The following is a 12811-nucleotide window of genomic DNA, read 5'->3' on the forward strand; positions in this document are numbered from 1 at the left end:
ATCAACAATCGAACCATTCTAACAGGTGTTGTGTCACTAAAACTTATGACACAGATATCTGTGTCAATATTCCGGTAATAGCATTAGACGGTAATTTATTGGACTTAAAATATTTATGCAATATTGAGTGTAAGGAGTAGGCGGAGGTGGGTTTGAATGATATAAAAATATGTTTTAGAACTATTACATCATTTTGTAGTATCTAAATATGTAAAACTAAATGACTGATTAACATTCTAACGCATAAATCAAAATAAAGCATTGAAGTTTTGCACCGTGCTTCCTATTTCTTTTTATAGTATGGATGAGTTTAAGAAAAAAATATTTTAGGAACGAAGATTTCAGATGGAAGCTTATACAATTAGAATTATGTATATATTTCAGCATTTTCCAATTTATAGAATATAGGCATAAGGCATACCGGACTGAACATCCGAATGCGTCCAAAAAACTTAGTAAGGTATTTAAAGTAATAGAATCAGGTTCGTAAAGTTTTAGTATGTAAATCGCTTCTGCTCATAACACGATACCTTTAATTTCGTTTCCCACGAATACCGTGTCTTTCACACTTAGAAGATAATTAAGTAAAAAGTACGGTGAATTGTGACTCCTACAACGTAAATACGCAATCAAAGAGTTACAATGAGAAATGTTTACGGTTTTAATATTTTTTGTTAATGTTGGTATGTTTGTTTTTAATTTAAAGGTTTTGGTTGCAGAAGTATGGAAAATAAATTTACCTGCAATGCTAGCAAACTTCAAACTTCACTGCCAAATCTTTGCTGTTTGAATATTTTTTAGTTCTTTTAACAAAGGGGTTATCCAATTTTATAATATTTATAATTCATAATATTATGTTATTGGTTTAAGATATTTTATATTTTATGAAGTTGAGAATATTGAATTTGGAAACCCATAAAAATCTTTTGATCTGTTTTAAAAAATAATGAAGATGGCAATCTCACACAAAATTTGTCATTCAGGTTACTAAGGCAGCAGAAATCACAGAAGCGTGCCGCCACAGCCTCGTATATCATTCGATAGAGCGAATCTCGGCTATTTATATCGACGATACAATCAAAGTGGCCGGTCCAGTTCCAACCCAATTCTTAACAAGCAATACTTTATCATATCTGACCGTTATCTTCTATCCGCTTCGGTTGTTCGGTTGTTCTGTTTAGTTCGCAATACGCCCTTGACAATTTTGAGGGCAACGCTCCAATCGAATTCCTTGCTGTGTATGTGCGCCTGGTACTTTTGCTGGTGAACAAAGAGGTGGATTGAAAGTTTTATTCAAAATAAATAAATCAGTTTTATGAAATATTATAAAATATCCATTATTAATTATTAAAATTCAGATGCCACTAGTTTCAAAAACATTAATTAAAAGATAAGAGTTATTATTATTATGTGTATCTCATTCCATAATACTCGGGTACCATCATAAGGAAGGTACCCGGTCCTTTGGAAGGCTTACGTGGGGACACGGATCCAACACGCAGAGGCCCTTTCGAGAACTTTACTGTGTTGTGGGACTCCAGCCGCAGCCTGCCCATGACTGCACTATAGAGATACAGCCCTGGGCAGTCCGCGGCCGATGTAGGACTATTGCAAGATAAGGAAACAAAATAAACTGGGCTATGGAAAGGGATGTTAATGGACCGGAATTTAGGACTATGGAAGACTATGGCACCTGCCTTTCTACTAAAATATAGCAAAAAATTGTTGGCAGGTGGTGACTCGCCCTCTCACTGTATGGGCCCCCGAAATAAGTCGCTGCAATAGTGCGACAAGGGGGCAACATATTGTGAGCAGCTAAGGGTGGAGAGGCGTCCCTGGACTTTAAACTAAGGTTTAAGGTTTAAAGACATTTATTCCCATTAAGACATTAAGTCACTTACATGAGAAACTTAAATTTTAAACATAGGTATTTATAAAAAATATCATTCGTTAGTTAAAAATTTAGAGTAAGTTACATACTATAAACATAAGTTTAGGTTAGGTACTCATTCATTGCATTCAAAGTTTGAGCGTGTGGTCTTCCAGGATGTGTTTCGCTAATTGTTTTTTGAATACAATGAATGAGTTTACACTTTTTAATTTGCTTGGCAATCCGTTATAGAAACGTGCTCCCTCGTATGTTGCCGTTCGCCTTCCATAATTCGTTCGGATCTTCGGGAGGGCAAGATAGCTAGCTCGTCTATTAGGATAGTGGCGATTTGATGTTGAGAATATTATATTTGTATTTATGTTTTTATGTAGCGCTTTGTGGATGAACATACACGTATTATAAAAGTATAATTGTTTTAAATTCATTATTTTAGTATCGTCGTAGATTTTATTTGTAGAAGTTAAAAAAGGATATTTAAAAATGGTTTTAATAATTTTATTTTGTAAAATTTGTAGTGGCGCTAATTTATTTTTGTAAGCGCTACCCCATACTTCTATTAAATACATTAGGTGAGGTTTGACTAACGTGTTGTAGATGGTGTGGCGTAATTTATGAGGAATGCAAGAAGTGATATTACGCAGAGATCTAAGAAGTGCTGATAATTTATTTTTTAGGTGGTCGATGTGATAATTCCATTTTAGAGAGCTGTCGATTCGCAAACCTAGGTATTTCTCGTGGGTTTTATGTTCTAATACAACACCGTTAATTTTAAGTGGAGCGTGTGGTGGAATAACTTTGTTCTGAGCTTTGAATTTAATATAACACGTTTTAGATATATTTATTGTTAGTAGATTGTATTGAAACCATTTATTTAATTTATTTAAATCGTTTTGTGCTTGCTTTATCATGTCATGTATAGAGGGACCAAAATAAAACAGACAGGTGTCATCCGCATAAAGCGTTAGATGACCATTTAGTTTTAAATCTTGTAAATTATTAATATAAATTAAAAAAAGCAATGGGCCTAAAATCGAACCTTGTGGTATGCCACACGTAATTGGTAAGGGAATGCTATTGTAGTTATCTATTTTAACGATTTGTGATCGATTTTTTAAATATGATTTCAGCATGTCTAGTGCTTTACCAGTAATGTTAATGGATGCTAATTTCTTTATTAAAAGTTCGTGAGAAACGGTATCGAAGGCCTTTTGTAGGTCAATAAATACTCCCAAAACTAAATTTTTTGCGTCAATGTTCTGTTTTATTTTAGTAGTCAGGTCTATAGTCGCTGACAGAGTGTTACTTTTTGGCTTAAAACCGTATTGACGCACTGAAATAAAATTAAATGAGTCTAAATATTTTTCTAATCTCGTGTGTAAAATTTTCTCTAATATTTTTGACAACACTGGCAACACCGAAATTGGCCTATAGTTACCAGGTTCAAATTTTGAACCACTCTTATAGATAGGAGTTACCTTCGCTATTTTTAACGAATCCGGAAAACGTCCTTGACTTATAGCTTGGTTGAAACAATCGCTTAAGGTATGATTCAATTTTTCTTTAATGCATTTAATTGCTTTTGTGGTAATACCATCAAGACCTGTACTACAGTTTGAATTAAGGTTATTTATAATTTTTAAAATTTCATTAGGTGTACACGGATCAAAAGTGGATAATTCGTACTTTTTTGATGGTGATTTAGGTAAGGTTGAGGAAGAGTTGGTTTGATATTGTAGGGGTATTAAATTTGCTAGACGAGATCCTATTGTAGAAAAATATTGGTTAAATATCTGGCATATTTCATTTGGCTCGGTAATATATTCAGAATTTATAAGTAATTTAGTAGGTAAAGTACATTTTACAGTTTTGTTATTAGCTAATTTATTTACTAAAGTCCATAATTTCTTGGGTTTATTTATATTCCTTGTAAATTCTTGGTAATAGTAAGAATCTTTTGTGTCTTGAATAAATTTTTTTACCTTTATTTTTTGAGTGTTAAATTTTATTTGAAGGTTTTTATTTTTAGGGTTGTTTTTTAGTTGAGACCATAATAAATTTCTTTCGTTAATTTCTGTTAAAATTGCTTTGTTTATCCAGTCTTTTCGGGGCAGATTTAGAAATTTAGTTTTAGTAATCTTACTTTTATCTATAATAGATTTAATTTTATTTTCTAATATTGTATAATCTTTGTTTATTTCAGTATCAACTATGGAGTCAGACAGGGATGATAATCTTTCGTAATTAATTGCTTTATATTGAGTTTTAACACTTTTTGGGGGTAAATATTTTTTTAATTCTACGTATATGTGCTTATGGTCGGAAATACATGAGTTTATTATTGCGAAATGAAAATTATCATTTTGAAGGTTCGTACTTACATGGTCAATGATAGATTTTTTTGAAGAGTCTCTTGTGCTGTATTTTTTAGTTAGTTTATTGAGTAATATATGTCCATTACACTTAAGAGTATATTTGTATAGTTTGGTATTTTTATCTTTTGTTAACAAGTCGATATTAAAATCTCCAAAAATAATAGCTCTGTGCCTTTGTTGTAATTGCGATTCATACATTTCAAGGAATTTTTGACAGTTAGTATAGCCCGGTTTATAGATAACGCCTACATCAATTTTACATCGTTCTAAACTTATCCATAAGTAATTGTTCCCTTCCTCGTATCGTGATTCAATAAGATTGTGTTTTAAATCGTTGTGGATGTATGCTGAGACTCCACCTCCTCTTGCGTCAGTCCGGTAGTTAAAATAATGTGTGTAATTATCAATATTTAATTCTGAAGCTTGCGCATCAGAATTTATCCAAGTTTCAGTAATTAGAATTACGTGGATAGGTTTTATTAATGAGCTCAGGATACATTTTACTTCATCTAGTTTACCTTTTTTTCTTATGCTTCGCGCATTGAAGTATATAAATCTAAGCCTGGATCGGGAGAGTTGCAAATTTTCATAGCTGTCTAGTATTTCATAGGAGTTGATATTTTGGTTGTTTGTCTTTAAATTTAAGTTGCACGAGTATGTTTTTTGTTGTCTATGGAAATGAAAAGTTGTATGTTATTAGTGGGGTACGGAGTGTAGGTATTCTGAAGGATTAGGTTTTGGGACAGATTTTCTTCGCTTTGTGATAAAAAGTTATAATGTATATGTATGTTTAAATTTTATCGTCATATATTTCATCGTCATATTTTCACGTCATATATTTACGATCACGCGCTCCCTGAGGGTCCAGCATCACGTGCCCACTCGCCACTTACGATTCGCATCCACCCTTCGAGCTAAAAGCTCTCGCGACTCCACTCTGGCCGGCCGGTTAAGGCAAGCCAGAGGTGGGGGTCCTGTCCTCGTCAGGCTTCACTCCGACCGGCCGGTGAAGGCAAGCCGGAGATGAAGACAGGGGCCTCCCCCGGGAGCACTCGGTTCCCGAGGGGTCGCTACTCCCCGACACCCCGCCACAAGGTGTCCTGCGGGTTGACTGATTGCACGGATGGAATATCTACTGTCACGTAGACAATAGATATTCCAACCGTGGGCGATGGGGTCGTCACATCCCTACGCCCTTATTATTATTATTATTATGAGCCATGGCTGTCCCACTGCTGAGCAAAGGCCTCTCTTCCCTCAATCCATTTCTCCCTATTTTGAGCAATTTTGCTCCAATCTGCTAAATGGGAATCAAGCTCGTCCCGCCATCTTGTCCTGGGCCTGCCGCGCAGCCTTTTGTCCTTGTTGGGGATCCACAAAGTGGTAATTTTTGCCCACAACTCCTCCGACATTCGGCAAACATGGCCAGCCCAGTTCCATTTCAGCTCAGCAGCTTTATGAGCTACATCGATTATCTGTGTTTTTGAGCGCAGTATCTCATTTTGGACGCGATCCGTAAGTTTTACGCCCAAAATACTGCGCTCCATCGATCTTTGGCAAACCCCAAGTGCGAACTTTTGGCGATCAGTCAATGACCAAGTCTGTGCACCGTAGGTGAGGATGGGTAAGATGCACATGTCCATGAGTCTTCGCTTTAGTGAAAGAGGCATCTTTCCTTTCATCAGTTCTTTCATCGACCAAAAGCTTCTCCAAGCGTTCTCAATACGTTTACCAATTTCTTTATCCTGTCTTGCTTGGAAAGAAACTATTTGGCCAAGATAGGTATACTCATCGACATATGCAACTGACCCACCCTCGACAATGATGGTGGTTTTGGTGCTATTAGTCATTATCTTTGTTTTGGTCATGTTCATCGTAAGTCCAACCCTAAGGCTTGCATCGCTCAGGTCTTCGAGCATCGTTTGTAACTCTGAGGATGTAGAGGAAAAGAGGACAATATCATCAGCAAAGCGAAGATTTGTTAACCGATGCTCACCAATTTTAAAGCCTCTTTCCTGCCAGCGAGGTACTAAGCTTCTAAATACTTCTTCCAAGGTAGCGTTGAAGAGTTTTGGAGATAACGGGTCGCCTTGTTTAACTCCTTTTGATATTTGGAAGGATGGGCCGTTGCTATTAATTTTTATTGAAGCTGTACTGGTGCGATAGATATTTTGTATGAGTTGGATGTATGTTGGGTCTATATTTTGTTGTTTTAGAGCTGTGAATATGGCGTTATGTTTGAGGCTATCAAAAGCTTTTGAATAATCAACGAAGGCTAAGTAAAGTGGGAGGTTGAATTCATGGCTTTTTTAAGGTTTAAGGTTTAAAGACATTTATTCCCATTAAGACATAAAGTCACTTACATGAGAAACTTAAATTTTAAACATAGGTATTTATAAAAAATATCATTCGTTAGATAAAAATTTAGAGTAAGTTACATACTATAAACATAAGTTTAGGTTAGGTACTCATTCATTGCATTCAAAGTTTGAGCGTGTGGTCTTCCAGGATGTGTTTCGCTAATTGTTTTTTGAATACAATGAATGAGTTTACACTTTTTAATTTGCTTGGCAATCCGTTATAGAAACGTGCTCCCTCGTATGTTGCCGTTCGCCTTCCATAATTCGTTCGGATCTTCGGGAGGGCAAGATAGCTAGCTCGTCTATTAGGATAGTGGCGATTTGATGTTGAGAATATTATATTTGTATTTATGTTTTTATGTAGCGCTTTGTGGATGAACATACACGTATTATAAAAGTATAATTGTTTTAAATTCATTATTTTAGTATCGTCGTAGATTTTATTTGTAGAAGTTAAAAAAGGATATTTAAAAATGGTTTTAATAATTTTATTTTGTAAAATTTGTAGTGGCGCTAATTTATTTTTGTAAGCGCTACCCCATACTTCTATTAAATACATTAGGTGAGGTTTGACTAACGTGTTGTAAATGGTGTGGCGTAATTTATGAGGAATGCAAGAAGTGATATTACGCAGAGATCTAAGAAGTGCTGATAATTTATTTTTTAGGTGGTCGATGTGATAATTCCATTTTAGAGAGCTGTCGATTCGCAAACCTAGGTATTTCTCGTGGGTTTTATGTTCTAATACAACACCATTAATTTTAAGTGGAGCGTGTGGTGGAATAATTTTGTTCTGAGCTTTGAATTTAATATAACACGTTTTAGATATATTTATTGTTAGTAGATTGTATTGAAACCATTTATTTAATTTATTTAAATCATTTTGTGCTTGCTTTATCATGTCATGTATAGAGGGACCAAAATAAAACAGACAGGTGTCATCCGCATAAAGTGTTAGATGACCATTTAGTTTTAAATCTTGTAAATTATTAATATAAATTAAAAAAAGCAATGGGCCTAGAATCGAACCTTGTGGTATGCCACACGTAATTGGTAAGGGAATGCTATTGTAGTTATCTATTTTAACGATTTGTGATCGATTTTTTAAATATGATTTCAGCATGTCTAGTGCTTTACCAGTAATGTTAATGGATGCTAATTTCTTTATTAAAAGTTCGTGAGAAACGGTATCGAAGGCCTTTTGTAGGTCAATAAATACTCCCAAAACTAAATTTTTTGCGTCAATGTTCTGTTTTATTTTAGTAGTCAGGTCTATAGTCGCTGACAGAGTGTTACTTTTTGGCTTAAAACCGTATTGACGCACTGAAATAAAATTAAATGAGTCTAAATATTTTTCTAATCTCGTGTGTAAAATTTTCTCTAATATTTTTGACAACACTGGCAACACCGAAATTGGCCTATAGTTACCAGGTTCAAATTTTGAACCACTCTTATAGATAGGAGTTACCTTCGCTATTTTCAACGAATCCGGAAAACGTCCTTGACTTATAGCTTGGTTGAAACAATCGCTTAAGGTATGATTTAATTTTTCTTTAATGCATTTAATTGCTTTTGTGGTAATACCATCAAGACCTGTACTACAGTTTGAATTAAGGTTATTTATAATTTTTAAAATTTCATTAGATGTACAGGGATCAAAAGTGGATAATTCGTACTTTTTTGATGGTGATTTAGGTAAGGTTGAGGAAGAGTTGGTTTGATATTGTAGGGGTATTAAATTTGCTAGACGAGATCCTATTGTAGAAAAATATTGATTAAATATCTGGCATATTTCATTTGGCTCGGTAATATATTCAGAATTTATAAGTAATTTAGTAGGTAAAGTACATTTTACAGTTTTGTTATTAGCTAATTTATTTACTAAATTCCATAATTTCTTGGGTTTTTTTATATTCCTTGTAAATTCTTGGTAATAGTAAGAATCTTTTGTGTCTTGAATAAATTTTTTTACCTTTATTTTTTGAGTGTTAAATTTTATTTGAAGGTTTTTATTTTTAGGGTTGTTTTTTAGATGAGACCATAATAAATTTCTTTCGTTAATTTCTGTTAAAATTGCTTTGTTTATCCAGTCTTTTCGGGGCAGATTTAGAAATTTAGTTTTAGTTATCTTACTTTTATCTATAATAGATTTAATTTTATTTTCTAATATTGTATAATCTTTGTTTATTTCAGTATCAACTATATGGAGTCAGACAGGGATGATAATCTTTCGTAATTAATTGCTTTATATTGAGTTTTAACACTTTTTGGGGGTAAATATTTTTTTAATTCTACGTATATGTGCTTATGGTCGGAAATACATGAGTTTATTATTGCGAAATGAAAATTATCATTTTGAAGGTTCGTACTTACATGGTCAATGATAGATTTTTTTGAGGAGTCTCTTGTGCTGTATTTTTTTAGTTAGTTTATTGAGTAATATATGTCAATTACACTTAAGAGTATATTTGTATAGTTTGATATTTTTATCTTTTGTTAACAAGTCGATATTAAAATCTCCAAAAATAATAGCTCTGTGCCTTTGTTGTAATTGCGATTCATACATTTCAACGAATTTTTGACAGTTAGTATAGCCCGGTTTATAGATAACGCCTACATCAATTTTACATCGTTCTAAACTTATCCATAAGTAATTATTGTTCCCTTCCTCGTATCGTGATTCAATAAGATTGTGTTTTAAATCGTTGTGGATGTATGCTGAGACTCCACCTCCTCTTGCGTTAGTCCGGTAGTTAAAATAATGTGTGTAATTATCAATATTTAATTCTGAAGCTTGCGCATCAGAATTTATCCAAGTTTCAGTAATTAGAATTACGTGGATAGGTTTTATTAATGAGCTCAGGATACATTTTACTTCATCTAGTTTACCTTTGCTTTTTTCTATAATTTGATTAAGGGAATGAAGATGGTCAGTTGTAGAGAGACCGCCACGAAATCCTGCTTGTTCAGGAGGCTGTTGCTTATCGAGATCTCGTGTTATGCGACGTTCAATTATTTTTATAAAGTCTTTGTATAGATGCGATATAAGACTTATAGGACGATAGTTCTGAATGTCTGTTCTATTTCCCTTCTTATGGAGTAGGATTATATTAGAATGGCAAAAGTTTTTAGGAAATATACCCGTTTGTAGTATGTTATTAAATAGTTTAGTTATGTAGGGAATAAGTATCGGTTCGCCAATTTTGATGCATTCGGTTGTAATACCATCTTCGCCTGGACTTTTATTGTACTTCATACTCTTTATGGCCATATGAACTTCTTCGATGGTGATTGGATTTACTACTTCTGAAAGTAGATAGTTTGTATCGTTTGAACAACAACATGATTCATCAGAGTACAATTTCTTGTAATATTCGGTACTAACGTGCATAATTTTATCCCGGGCGGTTTGCTTTATTCCATTGGCATCCATTAATGCTAAAATTAATGGCTTACTTGGTTGTGTATTTAGCATAGCTTGTTTAAGGGATGTGTTATTCACGAGTGCCTTTTGAACGAAATTCGTGTTATATGCCCAAAATAGATAAAAAAGTAAAGAGACATATAAGAAAAGATATACTTTCTTATATGTCTCTTTACTTTTTTATCTATTTCTTTATATTCTGTAGTATATGGTGTTATAGTTTGTCTCTTGTCTATTAAATCTAAAGTTGTTTTTGTCAATTTGTTATTTTTGTTTTTTGCGGTTTTTATCTTTCTACTGGCCATATTGATACTATTTATGATGTTTTTGTAGGTGATTTCCGTATCTTCTGTGTCGTTTGTTTCTAATAAGCTAAAATAATTACATAATTCCAAGTTAAACTGTTCTGTATTTGCTATTAAACTATTTTTGTCAATCTTTTTTATCGTAAGTTTCATCCTATTGTATCTAAGAATTTTCATATTGAAGCTAATTGTTGTGTGTACTGCCCGATGATCAGAACTAAATTTTAAGTTATTAAGAATTTCTGTGTTTTTTATGATGTATTTATTTGAAGAAAGACAAAAATCAATTTCATTTTTTGTGAATCCATTAGGAGAAAGCCATGTCCATCGGCGATTCAGTTTTTTATAAAAGAAGCTATTCATAATACTTAATTGTTGTCCGAAAGCAAATTGTAATAGACGTTCTCCGCGTTCGTTTCGAATGCCCAACCCATGTGGTCCTAAGATGTTACGATCATCCGTGGAATTTCGAATTCCTAATTTTGCATTAAAATCGCCTAACACTACTGTCCAGGTCCCTCTGTGATCATCGCAAGCCTTATTAAGTAGATCGTAAAAATCTTCAACCTCGTCATTAGAATGCGTAGATGTAGGTGCATATATTTGTATTATTGTAAGTAAGATATATTTGTATTATTGTAAGTAAGAGTAATAAAGAAAATTGAAACGAAAAAACTTCGTATTTTTATTTCGTTCAAAATTGTACCTAGGTAATTATTTTTACTGTATATTTCGTACTTTCACTGAAACGAACGGATTAGTACCAATTCGAACTAAAATATGATACTTATCATGATAAAAAAATATATAATTTATTACTTATATAATAATTATTAGGTAAGTATAATGAGTTTTCTCCGAATGCGTCCAACCTTTCTCGCAACTCAAAAATAAAATAAGGAAAACATTACTTTTTGCAAATAAATCGTGATATGAATGCACACCTTGTATATAATTTGGTACGATTTATCAGATGATACCATGCTGATACCCCTTAAATATACGGACTGGTAATAATGTAATGGCTGATTTTGGTGTCTGCAACGTATCAACGAATAAGGCAAAATAATTCGTAATTATTCAACGCTACACTTAAAATATCATGAGTAAGCTAAATTTATTATGAGTATTTACAATAGTCCTCATTTTACTATTTTAAGATTAGATACTTTAATTCAAATTTTAATGCAAAAGACTGCACGCTTCTTTGTATCGATTATTTTTTTTATTGTTATTTGTTAACACTCCATCAACAATATAACTTAAGGTACCTTAATTTCGTCACGGCTAACACTCAAAACAAAACGACGAACGAAAAACGAACGACTTTTATGGCGCAAAACGAGACCTTGTACGTCACTATAATAACAATAAACACAAACCAAAAACCGCAAGAATGTATAAAGCACGAGTTGCAATAAAATCAATATTTATAACGCACTAAAATTTTAATGTTCACAAAAATAAACATCGTAACGCATCAAATTCAATTTAACCTTTATATCAAGGAGTAACTTTCATCATATTACTTAAAACAAAATATATCAATGCTACTGAATTACTGATATATAATATCGGTACCTATAAAGTATCGAACGGTGAAGGAAAACATCGGGAGGAAACCGACATGTCGAAGAATTAAAAAGTTCGACGACATGTGTCATCCGCCAACACGCACTTGGCCAGCGTGGTGGATTATGGCCCTCATAGGAGGCCCGTGTCCCAGCAGTGGGAACGTATATGGGCTGATGATGATGATGATATATAATATTATGATTCCTAAAAGATTGCAATTATTTGGATAATTCTAATTCTGTTAGGCTAATTTTATTGTAGTACGAATGATAACAAACACAACCGAGAACACAACTGATATCTATGCCATTTTTTTATTATTAAAACAGTATTCTCATCTTATTTACACTAACCACAGATTATAATAATTATGAAAATCTTGTTTCAGTTAAATGACAAACAGTCAAGCAAACAGTCCGTTCGCACAGATTAGAAAATACATACTTAGTTACCGTTCGATTCGTTTGTATTTTAATAAATCCCGAAATTAAACGAGATAAAACATTCATGAATTGGACTACGATAAAGAATAAGTATGAAGTCATTAATCATTATTAGCAAAAGAAAATAGATTTATTCCAATGTACCGATATTCGATACAAAACAGATACAGACTAAACAAGACTGCTAATTAAATAGGAACACACCTGTCTTTACCCACGGTAACCGCCCATGAAGACTAATGTAGATCGGACCCGTTAATTGGCGGGAACTGCACTATTCGCACAGATTCAAAATGGAATCGTGTTCTAATTTTGAAACTGCTTATTTAAAAAAATAAATAGATTTCAATGTACCTATTTTGCGGGAACTTCACTATATTCTCACAGATTCAAAATGGATTGGTGTTCTAATTTTGAAACTGTTAATTAAAAAAAAAAAAT

The 12811-nt window shown here is 33.2% G+C and overlaps 1 protein-coding gene across 1 annotated transcript in view; it reads left to right on the forward strand.

Moving 5' to 3' along the window:
• The window catches only part of LOC123694157, a 59535-nt gene that overhangs the window by 18606 nt on the left and 28118 nt on the right, over window positions 1-12811 (forward strand). The gene's annotated exons all lie outside the window — the stretch shown is intronic.

Source organism: Colias croceus, chromosome 9 (assembly GCF_905220415.1).
Source record: "Colias croceus chromosome 9, ilColCroc2.1".
NCBI classification, from domain to species: domain Eukaryota; kingdom Metazoa; phylum Arthropoda; class Insecta; order Lepidoptera; family Pieridae; genus Colias; species Colias croceus.